This window comes from Xyrauchen texanus, chromosome 44 (assembly GCF_025860055.1).
Source record: "Xyrauchen texanus isolate HMW12.3.18 chromosome 44, RBS_HiC_50CHRs, whole genome shotgun sequence".
Lineage (NCBI taxonomy): Eukaryota > Metazoa > Chordata > Actinopteri > Cypriniformes > Catostomidae > Xyrauchen > Xyrauchen texanus.
This window is the reverse complement of record NC_068319.1, coordinates 19,826,353-19,833,686: the sequence shown is the minus strand read 5'-3', so window position 1 is coordinate 19,833,686 and position 7,334 is coordinate 19,826,353.

Sequence of the window (7,334 nt, the reverse complement as noted above, 5' to 3'; positions counted from 1 at the left end):
TATATTACAGAGCCCATGTTGTTTATACTAATTAATTAATTTTAATTCATATAATTAATGGCAACAACAACAAAGTGTAATTATAGGCTGTTCCACAACATAATTACATAAAAGTGCATGTTGTTCATTATAGTTACTGGTAACTTCCATATATAATTGCACAGTACATACTGAAAAAAAAAAAAAAAACTCAGCCTGGCCATGGGCACTCAACACTTATCATCAAGAAGGCAGGAAAAAAAATTTCTCAAATCTTTGATGGAGGAGGCTATATAAGCAATAGGTCACAGTGAGACACGTAACCCGGGTGCCAGGTTATCACCCTCACTTTTCAGCAAGAAGCGCCCTAGAGGTTTTAATGATGACAGAGAGTCAAGATAGATTTTTCCAATTCGTCTATGTCCACACTTTGTAGTTCTTGCCATCACGTTCTCCGCCTACATTTTATGCTTTTAGTCTGATAAACTAAGATGATTTACTTCTTATTAAGCAGCTAATGAAGCTTATTACACAAATGCATAAATATACAATGTATTCTGTAAAATCAGAATACTGAACTCAATTAAATGTATATTATTTATCCTTTGATATACAGATAAATAAGATTAATATCATTATTTGGCTGTAAAGTGAGTATATGGAACCATAGAATGTATTTATTAGTGCTCAAAATACATTTGATATTTTCATGAAAATCATCTAATAAATCATTTCTGAGCAGTAAAAAAAACTCTTCTAAACCCAAAAATGTTAACTGAAGGAAAACTATGTTGTTATAATTATTATTTCTGCATGCCTGCAATACCGTTTTTTTTTTTCAATGCAAGAGCTTTGATTTATGAGCTGTATTCAAGTGTACGAATTGCTGCTTCTCAGTTGGGGAGCACTTTTCTAGACCCTTAAAACTTTTTCCTAGTAGTCACTTCAACCACTAACAATGTGTTCCACCTGGATAATCCATCATGCAAAAAAAAAACCTAGCTAATTTTATAATAGGATTTCATAACCTCAGTATTTTATCACTCAATTCGGCAGAGGAAAATGAATCGAAAAACTGAATGGAATTGTAATGGAATTGAACTAATTGAACTGAATTCAATGCATCAGTTCCATGTGAGTGTTACAGTATACCACATTTGTAATAAAATATTGCTAGGTAGGTATAATATAAATACATTAAACACATCCCCATTTTTTCAGCAATTGATTTTCACTTTGTTCATCCATCATGAAATCGACGCCATTCTGCCAAATTAATGACAAGCACTACCCCATCAGACATTTTTGCTCTAAAATTAAATTTTAACTTACTGATGGTTAAGATTAGGGTAGGGGTTTGGCTTAAGGTATATGGTTAATAAAATATGCATTCCTGCTGACTGTATCATTATTTATATAATTAACAACTAAAAATATTACTTGCTTTTAGCAGCACTCAGTGGACATTTCACCCATAAGCTGAAGCTGACGCATCAACTGGGGGCAGTAAATTCCGGTATCAGTAAGCACAGACTGATTTCAACAACTTCGACCAACTGTTACCAAATTCACAGAGTAATCTGTCTGATTATACACTGAAAACCCTAATAAATTAACTCAATTCAATTGAGAGAACAAGTTTACCTTATCAAATGAGTAGTGTAATAGCGTCGATAAAACTTAATGTAATTATGTTCAATTAACTTGGTGTCCATATAGAATGAACTTGAGGTACTGATCACCCTAATTGTGACTTCACACGAAGCAACTATTTGCAACAAAACAGCATAAATAATACTACAAATGAACTAAAACCTCTATAAATTCTTAATTACAACAACTTAAATGTCCCATAACTTCCCTTTGACCAAGAAAACATAATTAAATAATTAAAGAGCAAAGTATTATGGGTATTCCCCATAGTCTTAATTTTTATTCAAAAGTTTGAGTTATTGACACTTAACATATAAAGTCTATGGATTTTTGAGACAGATAAGTTCAATGAACTTAAATACTTGAGTTATGAGCCCAAAACCTGACATTTCAAGTAATACTACTTGATATTTCCAGTAATGACAATAAGGATTGACAATCTTAATGTCCGAACCTGATGTGATATGCAATAAAAAGAACCTCCATGTTAATTAGAATTTTTGTACTAGCCAACCGCGACAAGCAACTGGACATTCTTTCGATCACTTGGTTATTGTTTCTGTGGCATCATGTGAGGTAACCTCGGCCACTGTAAAATCTGATCCAAAGTATAGCTTCTCACAACAGTACATTGAACATAAAATATGTTCTGATTGGCTGTGACTACTGTGCTGCACAGCATTTTTGAGTTCAGTGTGGACAGAGAGATATTGTATCTATGGATACAGTGTTATACCGCTTATATGTTATGTGCTTGAAGACCAACAATATTAACAGCTTTCAGTCATGCAGACTATCTGGAATATTGATTCCAGACACATGACCTAAAGTTCATATCTTTATTGGTTGGCTGAGCTCTTGGTGAAAATAGGCCTTGAGTTATCAAGTCAGTCTAAGCCAGACCCTCTGTCTGGTTATGTCAGGAACCTTCCCATCCAGACTTAACTCCAAACCTTAATGGTGAGCGAAAATTTAGTAATGTCTCAATCTCGAATTGTGGCCTTGTTTCATTGCGAGCCTGATTGGCATTTCACATTCACACTCAGCTGCTTGTTTCGGGATATGACATCTTCTTTTCAAGCAGAGAAGTAGACAACTTAACTGGCTGCTTCATAGCGCAAGTGCAAAAGGTGCAAGAGCGAAACGTCTCAAGTACATGTGATAAAGCCATCCACAGTGCCCGAAGGATATACGACAACCTGAGGCAAAAACCCAATCATGGCGATGCTGCACTTACAGCAAGCAGACGAGGATTCCTTCCTCCCTCCGTCGCTTTGTTTGCGCTAAGTACAGTGTGACAGGCAAATAAGCTTAATAAAAAGCAAGGCAGATTGAGGTAATGACAGACCTGACAGGAGTTAATGGGCTGGTGATAAAAAGAAATGTAGAGCAGAAACAAACTGTCATTGTAACCTAATTTAAATGTACATCTTCTCTTTCACTGTTATTCCCAAAGGGGTCACAAACGCACCAACTCGGTTGCTTGGTTACACTGCGGAGCAGATTCTGGCAACAAAAATGATTGTGTACAAAATAAGAAAATCACTCAAACTGATTTGTGATATTAATTTAATGCATGTCAGACTTGATTCCGTTTGGAAAAGGTCACATTCATTCCTATGCTTTTCAATATTGTTACTCCTTGTTTATTTCTCTAAATAAAGATCTCTGAGCAAGCAAGGAATTGTAAACGTATCGGCCCACGTTGGCGGCGGCTCCTTGTCTCAGCAAATTTAGAATGTCAAACACTGACCTGTGATAAATAGAAGCTTGATGAGAATTGCTCACTCTTTTTTCTATATTTTCTGAAGGGTAGTGTTTTCTCCTCCAGATACTCTCTCAAATGTTTGAATGTCGATTGGTTGTTTGTTGTTTCAATTTGTTCATCAATGCAAATAAAACATGACTAATATATACTATGATGAATTACTTCTTCATATAAAAGGTAAGGTAACGTATTGAAGCCAATCAGACTTAACATGCTGTAAAAATGTGCAATTAAAGAGCTATTTTTATTTGACTGGACTCATAAACATTATTTGTTGGTGTGACCTGATGTAATAAAGTTGATAGCTGTATTATTATTAAATAATGTTTTTCACTTGAATAAAAACAGTTCATTTAGATGTTACCACTTGAAGCATGTTTTTAAGCTTACCATTTTGAATCACTAAGACAGAGCTGAAACAGTCCAAGAATAACTTTATTCAAACTAATCTTGTTAGGTTTAAAAGTCATTATTGAATTATGTGCATGCATTCATGCTTTCATATCTCGCTACAGTAAAATATTCACAAAGTTTAGCAGAAAATCTGATTACCATGACTGATAATGCAATCTCTCTCTCTCTTTCCTAGCGTTTGTCCCACGTAGGTGCAGGGTCCACTTCGTGATTGTCTGCATATGTATATATTTGATTTGGCACAAGTTTTCGCCGGATGTCCTTCCTGACACAACACCCAGTGGCTGGGGGACTCTCACTCACACACATACGGGGCAATTTAGAGTCTCCAATTCACTTAACATACATGCTTTTGGACTTGCTGTGGACTTGCTGTGAGGCGACAGTGCTAACCACTTTTATTTCAGCTACAATAGCCAGAGGGGATTTAAAATATTCCATTTTAAGCTGGCAGAAATTCTACATGTAGCTGAACAGTCTACAAATAACTATAGATTCTAAAAGAGAGAATGAGCAAGAGAGAAAGAAAAATAGCAGTTCACATGTGTTCCTTCAGTCCATTTAAGACATGTTGGGCAAACCGCACTGCTCTTTCAAGCCTGCCTCGCATTACCATGGCAACACACAAACCGTGCTGGTCTCTGCCAGACTTGCTGTCCATGTAAGGGAGTGCAAGAAAGACATGCTCTCTCTCTCTCTCTCTCTCTCTCTCTCTCTCTCTCTCTCTTTATCTCCCCCTTTCACACACACCCAAACATGCATGAGCACACACACACACACACACACACACACACACACACACTACACTTCACACTATATACACATACCTCACATGTTTTGTCACACCACACCTTGTGCACGTTATATTGTGCAAAAGAATGTCAAATTATCATTCAGGTGAAGAAGCTACAATATAGTGGCACCAAATGGAATTGCAAATATAATCACTGTTTTCAAGAGCTTGATTTCATGAAAATTACGTGACTGTGGGAACATTTTTGCAAAAACACATTATCTGTTTCCTAACCCATATTGCGGCAGTTCTGAGGTGAAATGTCTACTGTGTGGCGCTATAAGTGAGTTTAATTTTCTATAAAACAGAGCAGGTTTTTAAGGTTAATGCTCTAATAAGTTTTAAATGAACAAAACCTACCTCCTTACCCTAAACTTTAAACCTAAACCTAAACGACAGTGTCCTAAAAATGTGTAATGAAAAACACAATTTCTGAACCTACTATGTTATTTTGTGGTGCTTTTTGACACTTTCGACTCATGTGTCCACTTATGTGCTCTTCAGGACTCATACCCCAGTCTTTTGCATTACAAGTGCAACATTCTATCAGTTGAGCTACTGCGCAATTTGATTGCACTTAAATAAGATTGTAGTTGGTCATGTAAAGCAAATGTTATTGCTTTGGTGTATTGCCTTACATGCCATGCACTATAAGTGCTTTGATTTCATAAGAGAGCATTGTGTGACAAACAAGACAAAAATTTAATATTTCTTAACCCTTATGACTTGTTTTTAATTGCTATGACAGAAATGTAACAACTTTAACTTCAATCATGTAAAAGGATTAGAGGTGTGTATTTTGAGTGGGCTTTTGGGTAAAAATTAATAAATAAAAAAAAATGGGACTTTTTAATGAATATTTTCACAAATATTCTCAAATACTGAACCAATCCTCATTCCATTTCTGAAAATATAAAAATATATGAAAACCAGATGTAATTTCAAGTATAAACACTAGGTGGCTGCAGAGAGCGGCTTATTCATCCCTGGTTGAAGAGAAGATAATTTCTAGATTTTGTCAAGTTCAGCATTTAGATATATATTTAAACATTATTAAAGACTACTTTAGTCTAAGTTTAGCATTTTTTTTTGGTTTGTTTTAGGCTATTTTTAGTAATTTTTTGCAATAATGCCACATTATTATTACAGTCAACCCTGAACATGGTGTTACAAAGAGTATAAACTTTCCCTTTGATCTGTGTGTCTTTGATCTATATGACATTTCTAGTGTTCCCATAATTCAAATAGCCTAAAAAAAAAAAACATAATAAACAATGTTTTTATGAGGGTTAGGTTTAGGGGTAGGGTTAGGGGATAGAATCTATAGTTCGTACAGTATAAAAGTAATTATGTCTATGGAGTCCTCATAAGGATAGCCGCACCAATGTGTGTGTGTGTAAGAGTAAGCACGCGTGTGCATGTGGTGCTCTTTTTTATAATCTGGCTATTTAGGCTTTGTGTGTGTGTGTGTGTGTGTGCGTGTGTGTGTGTGTGTGAATGTGTGTTTTGCACTCTTGATGTGTAGTATTATCACCCCTTCTTGTCCATGTCTGTTTTTTCAGAATTTTGGCTGTTTTTTTTTTATTTTATATAATTAATTATGCAAAAATGTTTTGTGTTTCCCATTCATTTCCTATGGCGGTCACTTTTGACTGGGAGCTCTAAAAGTGTACAGTTAGAATGAACAAATCAACTTTGTGTGTGTTCAGATATGAAATATAAAACAGGATTTTCAAAATGTTTTATTCTCAAGCATGGATCAGTACCAACTGTTTGTGTTCCAGCTTTACATCCTGAAGATGTAAGTATCGCACTTTATATTTTGTGAATGTTTGCAAATCACCTTTCCGAATGTGCTTGTTAGCTGTTTCCAAGGCTAATGTAGCTAAATTTACCATTGTCTCTGATTGTATTCACAGAGACCAGATATACATATTCATACATATATGGCTTAGCAGAGTCCGGTATTTACGCTGCCAGTCATATTGGTTCTGATTTGTTGTTGCTGTAGTATCCAAGCACGAGCTGTAAAGGAACAGCCCTTTTCTGGAAAGGGGCCGGGGAGCAGCAGCTCATTTGCATTTAAAGAGACACAAGTGTTTTTGATTCCACCCAAAAAGAGGCATTTATTAGGTGGTATAATAAGTGATCCATGGGGTATTTTGAGCTGAAACTTCACAGACACATTCTTATATTACATCTTGTAAAAAGGGGCATAATAGGTCTCCTTTAAAGCGAATAAAAGTCATTGTTGTTTTAGAGCCTATTGTGTTCATTTCACCAGGAAATTGCCACGATATGTACAACGAGCCATGTGAAAAAAATCACTTTGCTAAAATAAAGGTGTAGTAATGTGTTTCTGAGAGACCAGCTTGGTTTTAAAACAGGTTTCCTGAACCCAGTCTTCCATCAGTCGGACTAATAGATATTGCTGCCCCAAACTAAGGACATTGGTTGAGCCAATCTTGCTATTTGGGGCTGGTTGTGATACTCAAACAAACATGCTACAGTAAGTGACAACACACTTCACACTATATACACACACAACTCACACATTTTGCCACACCACTAGTGGTGCAAATGGCATTCCGTGCTAAAAGTTTAATTATCATTCAAGTGAAGGAAGCTTTATATATTACCAACAACACACTTATGCCACAGTGATAAGCTGCATTAATTCCAGGGAAAGCCGAAACCTTGGAGTCATGTGTATCTGCCTTCCCTACA